Source organism: Oryza sativa, chromosome 9 (assembly GCF_034140825.1).
Source record: "Oryza sativa Japonica Group chromosome 9, ASM3414082v1".
NCBI lineage: Eukaryota > Viridiplantae > Streptophyta > Magnoliopsida > Poales > Poaceae > Oryza > Oryza sativa.
The window spans coordinates 11,744,945-11,751,673 of record NC_089043.1 but is presented as its reverse complement, the minus strand read 5'-3'; the positions used below and the strand labels follow the sequence as shown (position 1 = coordinate 11,751,673).

Sequence of the window (6,729 nt, the reverse complement as noted above, 5' to 3'; positions counted from 1 at the left end):
TTTGTATTCCATTCACCCTGGAAGCACTAAGATGTACCAAGACCTAAAGCAACAATTCTGGTGGGCCAGTATGCGACGTGAAATAGCAGAATATGTGGCTCTATGTGATGTATGTCAGCGGGTCAAGGCAGAACATCAGAAGCCAGCCAGTCTGTTACAACCGTTGAAGATTCCAGAGTGGAAGTGGGAAGAAATAGGAATGGATTTTATAACCGGTCTACCCAGAACGTCGGCGGGACATGATTCTATTTGGGTAGTGGTTGATAGGTTGACAAAAGTCGCTCACTTCATACCGGTCAAAACAACCTATACGGGGAATAAGCTTGCAGAGTTATACATGGCCAGAGTGGTATGTTTGCATGGTGTTCCTAAGAAGATAGTGTCAGATAGAGGTAGCCAGTTTACTTCGAAGTTTTGGCAGAAATTACAAGTAGAGATGGGTACCCGTTTGAATTTCAGTACCGCTTATCACCCTCAAACAGATGGTCAGACGGAAAGAGTAAACCAAATTTTAGAAGATATGTTGAGAGCCTGTGTTCTAGATTTTGGTGGAAGTTGGGATAAGAATTTGCCGTACGCGGAATTCTCATATAACAACAGTTATCAAGCTAGTTTGCAAATGGCTCCGTATGAAGCATTATATGGCCGAAAGTGCCGTACGCCGCTCCTTTGGGATCAAACCGGTGAACGTCAAGTTTTTGGGACAGACATATTGCGCGAGGCAGAAGAAAAAGTGAAGATTATCCAAGAAAGGTTGCGCGTTGCTCAGTCACGTCAGAAGAGCTATGCCGACAATCGTCGCAGAGATTTGGCTTTCGAAGAAGGAGATTATGTATACCTTCGGGTTACGCCATTACGAGGTGTTCATCGTTTCCAGACCAAAGGGAAATTGGCGCCGCGTTTCGTGGGACCTTTTAAGATTGTGAGTCGAAGAGGTGAAGTAGCTTATCAGCTAGAGTTGCCTCCGTCAATGGCGGGAATACATGACGTGTTCCATGTGTCGCAGTTGAAGAAATGTTTACGTGTACCTACGGAGGAAGCAGATCCTGATCGTATAGAGCTTCAGGAAGATTTAACTTATGTGGAGAAGCCAGTCAGAATCTTGGAAGTAAGCGAGAGGAATACCAGGAATCGCGTTATACGATTCTGCAAGGTTCAGTGGAGTAATCATTCAGAAGAAGAAGCCACTTGGGAGCGAGAAGATGAATTGAAGTCAGCTCATCTTCATCTCTTCGCCAGTTCTTCCGAATCTCGAGGACGAGATTCCGTTTAAGGGGGGTAGGTTTGTCACGCCCTAAAAATCGCCTAAATTAAAAATGCATTGTTTAAATCATTTATTAGAATTAAAATTAAAAGCCTACAAGCTAAACCCTAATAATCTAGGAAAATTTTCAACATAAAAATGAGCTAGATAAAATTTTATTAAGTACTTTGCTTGTTCCTCTATTTTCTAGAATTTTCTGGGAATTATTTGAGCAAGGGAAGTATTTTTAATAATTGAAACAACATTTCACAAATTATTTCTACTACTACTTAAAAAATAAGAGGTGCTTCCATCGTCCGTCAAAAAAAACCGGGTGAAAAAAAACCGGAACGAATCCGATTCATCAACGCGGTAAAAGAATATGTCCGATTCCACAAAAATAGGAAACAAACTCCCATCTGTTTTCGTTTGAGCTGATTAGGATTTTGTTTCTGTTTGGGCGAATAGGACTTGGTTTGAATTATACCAAGTCCTATTCGGTTAGCATCACCAGGAGAACAAGTGCATATATATACATACATAGTATAAAAAATCATAGCACATAACAAAGAATCACATGCAGCCTTATAGCACTTTGCAAAAAAACAAAAAATTAGATCGAAGGGGGTCGCCGCCAGCACACATATATCCAAATAAAAACAAAAAATTAGATCGAAGGGGGTCGCCGCCGCTGCCGCCGTCGCCGTCGCCGTCGTTGCCGAACCGCCGCCGTCGCCGTCGCTGTGGATCCGGTGGAGGGGAGAGCACCGCCGCCGCCGCCTCCCCTCCCGCTAGATCCGCCGGCGGCGGCGGCAGAGGGCACTCTCCGGTGGTGGGGGAGAGCGCCGCCGCCACCGTCGGTGGTGGGGGAGGACTCCACCGCCGCCGCCGCTCGCGGGGCGCCTCCCCACCCGCTAGATCCGCCGCCGGTGGTGGGGGAGGGTGCTGCCGCCGCCGCTCGCGGGAGGAGGGGCGCCGTCGCCGTCGCCGCCGCTCGCGGGGCGCCTCCCCTCCCGCTAGATCCACCGCCGGTGGTGGGGGAGGATGCCGCCGACGCCGCCGTGGGTGGTGGGGGTGCCGCCGCCGCCGCCATCGGTGGTGGGGGAGGGGCGCCGTCGTCGCCGCCGCCGCTCGGGGGCGTGGAGGAGAGGGCGGCGAAGTGAGATAGGAGGAAGGGAAATGGGCTAGGGTTCCGCGGCTAAGAGGGAGTGGGTTTTGTTTCTCCACTATTGACGCTCGGCCGTCCGATCAAAACCCTAGAGATCGGACGGCCGGTGTCGTCCGGGCCGAAATCGGCCCAAGAGGGATCGAGAGTGAGGCCTCTTTTCCGGCCCAAGCCCAGGTTGCGGCCTGGGGGAGGAAAAGTGCGCCCGCGCATGCGCAAAAGGCCGTGGGCCGACCGGCATAGGTCGGAAATAAGTCTATTGTTGGTCCCTCGAGCCGAAAAAAAGAGAATAAGTACATTTTTAGTGCTCATTTTTTCAGAAGCATTACAATTATAGTTCTATTGAATATGTTTATTTCGAAGCAAACCTATAAGAAAGTATTTTCTTTCTTTTTCCAATTAAATAATTGTTAAATGATGTTTGTATTAATAAAATTAGCAATTAAGCTCTGAAAATTCCAATAAAATTCCAAAGAGCGTAACTAATTATGGAGAATTTAATAAAATTAAATTTAACCATGTCATTTTATTTAACCATGGAGAATGGAGAATTTTACTTGTAAATTTATTTAATTATACACATATACCTACTTAAAAATACCAAATATTTCAGCGAATTTGTATTTTAATTAATTGCATATTTTTCTGATCTGTAAACTTCCCGGTGCAACGCACGGACACTTTTGCTAAACCAAACAACACTTTTGGTCAATATACACACTCTGTAATCACCCGGTGCAACGCACGGGCACTTTTGCTAGTTAATTAAAAAGTTCAAAAACCCCTCCCTAAGCGGTTGGGCCCAATTCGGCCCAACAGTCCTCTCTCTTCCGCGCGCCGGAGCCGGCCCAAGGCCGCCCGAGTCGGCTCAAGCCGAGCCGCCCGCCCCTCCTCTCATGGGACACCGACATGTGGGGCCCACATGTCGGGCCCTTCTCCTACCTCCGGCCGGCCGGCCTTGCTAGCCCGAGCCGCCCCTTTTCCCCTCCAAATCCGCACCTAATCCGGCCCTTTTTCTTCCGATTGTTTGAGGAGTTTTTATCCTCTCGTTCTCCTCTATCTTTACCCCCAAAAATCGGAGCTAATCGTTGAGTATCTTGTCCGAATCGAACTCGTTTTCGAGTTTATCTCTAAAACCGAGTTTTTGTTTTCCCGAGTCGATTTCTTGCGGGAGGAGTCCGATCTCTTCAATCCAAGGCTATAAATAGGACCCCCTAGTCCTCCTCTTTCGTTTGCCCTCTCTCCCATCCTCTCCCGTGCTCCGTAGCGCCGCCGCCGCGCGTGTCAAGCCGCCCCGCCGCCGGTCGTAGTCCAGCCGCGCCGCCGCGCCGTTTGCGCCGTCGCCGCCGCTTGCCGTCGCCGCCGTTGGGTTCGCCAAGGGGTGAGGAAGCCCGGCCGCACCACCGCCGACGCCGCCGATCACCGGAGCCCCGTCGCCGCCGGTCAACCGAACCACCGCGCCGCCTCCTCTAGTCGCCGGCCACCATCGGTCGTCGTTGGACGCATTGGTGAGTACCGTAGATCCGTTTCAGGTGGTTCAAGTTGTTAAATTTTTTTCTAAAATCAAGATCTACATGTTAAAAATATCCACATGTACTGTTTATGCTTGTTTTTGTACTGTTTTGTTAATTTTTGTTTAATTGCTTTAGTTTCCGACGTTCCGGAGGAGAGCGTTTCCGTTGAGGAAGATTCCGAAGCGTTTGCGGAAGCCCAAGGCAAGTCACACAGATCCCAAACAAACATTTGAGCATGTTGAACCCGTTTAAAGCTATTATTTTATTTCAACTATGCATTGTTTTCGAATGTCATCGGGTGGTGAACCTTTCCCAATTAATTAATGGCCGAAGATGATCTTATTTTCCTATGGGGTTATAAATTTGATTAGCATGAACCTTATATGTTGGATTGGTTCAGCTAAATGTCATATGTAAGTTTGCTTAGCCATGCTTAGAAACATTAGCTAACTAAAGGGATTAATTATAAACTATGTTACTTTATTATTTTAATTATGGTTACATTAAATGGTAGCTCACGATGGTTAATCGTGTGATGTTAATTAATTGATAATTAAAACCTGGTTAAGGTGGGTTGTGAGCATATGGTTTTGATGGTTGTGCTCATGACAATTAAGGACCGGTTCGCGAGCTACTGTTGTGAAACATTTATCGTGCCAACCACAAGCCAGCGTGGGCAACGGCTTTATCTTTTATATAGCATGATTCATTATAGTGCGCCAGACTGTGAAGTGGCGAGAAGTCCACGGGGGTCGCTGGGGAGTCCATGCCTTGTTTATAAGGGGGCGATTATGATCCAGGAAAGGTGCGCTGTAATGGATTATGTTGTGCAAGGGGTATTGTCACAACTCCTTTCCGAGGTACCGTGGTGGTATTGAGGCACAGGGTGACATGATGTGGGGTTGTGTCTTGTGGGTACAGTGGTACGCCTCTGATCAGAGTTTAATCTATTCGAATAGCCGTACCCGCGGTTATGGGTGAGTTGAGCAATGTTTTTCGTGATTAGTCTCACCCTTCTCACCATAGTAAATGATGCTTTAATTGGTAATAATTTGATTAGCTCCTGGTTTGGAATGGTATATTCCTGGTTTGGAGATAGAACTGTGCAGCCGGGATGGTTGTTCTGAATGGTTGGGCCTATATAACAGGGTATGTTGTATAGCGTTGGATTAATATTGTTTATTACTTAATTGTTTTATTAAATTCTCAAATATTTGCTAAATGCTGTTTTTGCAAATGAAACCCTATTATGCCGTCCTTTGTTATCCTGTGCACTTGCATATTTGCTGTGTGGCTTGTTGAGTATGTCATATGCTCATTCTTGCAATATTCAATCATCAGAAGAGGAGTATTTCAGCAAAGGTGATGATCTGAAGGATTGAGCTTGTTCTGGTTAAGATGCCTGTGGAGTGGAGTCGCCATAGCTGTTCCGTAGTTTGTTATAGTTTTTTTTTTCCGCTGCGTAGAAGGTTATTTTTTTTGAGAGGAACTATCTACCTCTGTAGCAATTTATTATTTGCGAATATTAAATAGTTAATTATTTGTATTCTATTATCAATTTTGTTATTGTGTGCCTCGGTTGATTCCTGGACGAGGGTTTAACACACATGTAAGCGTTTGGAATTTTGGATAGAAATTCCGGGCGTGACATGCTTGCATTTACTCCTTTATTATTTTGTAACATCTAAGATAATTTAATTTCTCCTCGGTCTTAGTGACAAAAGTAATAGGTGTAACTTTTGTGGATGGAGGGAGTATAATGGAATAAGCGTTGATCCGAAGGTTAATGCATACATCACCTGGAGATCTGATGACATTAAATTCAAACGATTAAATAATCAGTGAAACCTTTATTGTGATCGACTAAATCCAACTTGTATGTAATCCATATAAGCCGATACAACGACTAGATAACTCATAGACTGAAACTCCGATGAAACCCTTATTGGCAATCCAGAAGCAGGCTAGAGATTATGGTTCCAAGTACAACTTAGTAGGTCAAACCCAATTGATGCAGTACTAAGTATGAAAAGAAACATAATATCTACAATCAAGCATTTGACTGATTTTCAGGGTTATGGATACCTTAGCTAATCTAGATCGACAAAACAATTTAGCCGATACTAGCAAAATCCTAGAAAAGATTTGACCGATACACGTAAATTGAATAATCGACTTAGATTAACTAAGATATATGATAAATAGGTAGACAAGTATATCAAATAAATCAGAGCAATCCAAGAGAACGAAGCGATGCAGCCTTGAACAACACATGTAGCCGATACAATTGTCAGGGCCGGCGGAACGTAGGACTTATCCCTTCACTGGAAGTCGAAGTCAATGCAGCCCCGTGTCAGGTGCCAAGTTCCGTCGGTGATAAGTTAAAAACCTCGGAAAAGAGGTTAGCGATGCGCCGAGAGTAGTTGTATTGATTGAGTGATATTTTACAATGACCCCGATGTATATATTTATACCTATAGGGGTGGATACTAGTCCTTATCGGACGCTAAACACACTTTTCTAAATATAAAAGGAAATTAACAGACTCATCCTAATTAAAAGATAAATTGTAGTACCGCATCCTCTTTGAACTCGGTTTCTTCTGTATAAATTTTCTTTATTGATTAACTTCTTTAACCGAATCTACTAAGAATCCGACCATTGTCGACTTGATAATTCCCATCGGCCGATTCCAAGACGCTGAAGTTGATAGTGACTCTAAGCCGATGATGACTTCGGTGCTTACCAAATTTTGGTGTTAACAAGGTTGTAACTTGCTAGGTGAATTTTCTCAAATCAATTGATAT

General features: G+C 44.9%; 1 long non-coding RNA gene across 1 annotated transcript; it reads left to right on the top strand.

Moving 5' to 3' along the window:
• Positions 1 to 3,408: 3,408 nt before the first annotated feature.
• On the top strand, positions 3,409 to 5,624 carry LOC136351866 (uncharacterized). The gene is made up of 3 exons (XR_010735119.1): positions 3,409 to 3,916; positions 4,058 to 4,123; positions 5,264 to 5,624. It is a non-coding gene; the product is annotated as an uncharacterized lncRNA (long non-coding RNA).
• Positions 5,625 to 6,729: the final 1,105 nt, after the last annotated feature.